At 21.1% G+C, this 261-nt stretch overlaps 1 long non-coding RNA gene across 2 annotated transcripts in view; it reads right to left on the reverse strand.

The window, feature by feature from the left end:
- Positions 1-261, reverse strand: part of LOC107639055 — a 6,509-nt gene that overhangs the window by 5,314 nt on the left and 934 nt on the right. The gene's annotated exons all lie outside the window — the stretch shown is intronic.

The following is a 261-nucleotide window of genomic DNA, read 5'->3' on the forward strand; positions in this document are numbered from 1 at the left end:
AAATATTTATGTTGTTAAAATTTTGACCTATTTTTATTTATTTGATTCTTTTTTTAAGATTTATCATTTTTAAGGCCACTTTCATTTATTAAACTAACTTGTAATTAATTTATCTATCTATTATATGGTAAACCTTCTTGTAATCATCCTAAAAAAATGTAAACCTTTTTTGTTTTTTTTTTAAACTATTATATTATCGTCATCAACCGTATCATAATTACGATAGTGGATCTTCTCTGATGAAAAAAAAAACTAGATAGT

This window comes from Arachis ipaensis, chromosome B04 (assembly GCF_000816755.2).
Source record: "Arachis ipaensis cultivar K30076 chromosome B04, Araip1.1, whole genome shotgun sequence".
Lineage (NCBI taxonomy): Eukaryota > Viridiplantae > Streptophyta > Magnoliopsida > Fabales > Fabaceae > Arachis > Arachis ipaensis.